This window comes from Penaeus monodon, chromosome 27, assembly GCF_015228065.2.
Source record: "Penaeus monodon isolate SGIC_2016 chromosome 27, NSTDA_Pmon_1, whole genome shotgun sequence".
NCBI classification, from domain to species: Eukaryota; Metazoa; Arthropoda; class Malacostraca; order Decapoda; family Penaeidae; genus Penaeus; species Penaeus monodon.
The window spans coordinates 13,059,221-13,059,541 of NC_051412.1; positions in this window are offsets into that span (position 1 = coordinate 13,059,221).

Below are 321 nucleotides of genomic sequence, written 5' to 3' on the forward strand. Positions count from 1 at the left end.
TCACCCACCCACCCTCCCCTCCCCCCTCTCCTCCTCCCATTCTCCCCTCTCCCCTTTCCCCTCGCTTTCTCCCCCCTCCCCCCTCCCCTCCTCCCATTCTCCCCTCTACCGTCCATTTCTCCCCTCTCCCCTCCCCTCCTCCCTTTCTCCCCTCTTCGCCCCCCCCCCCCCCACTCGAGCTCTGATAGCCCCATCACAACAGCCTATCACGTATCGCCAGGCTCGTTACTCATCCCCAAAGCATCAATTACCAATGCACAGAGATCAGTCGTATTAAGCTCTATTAATTGCTTTGAATGATCCAGAAACAATTAAGCCAAC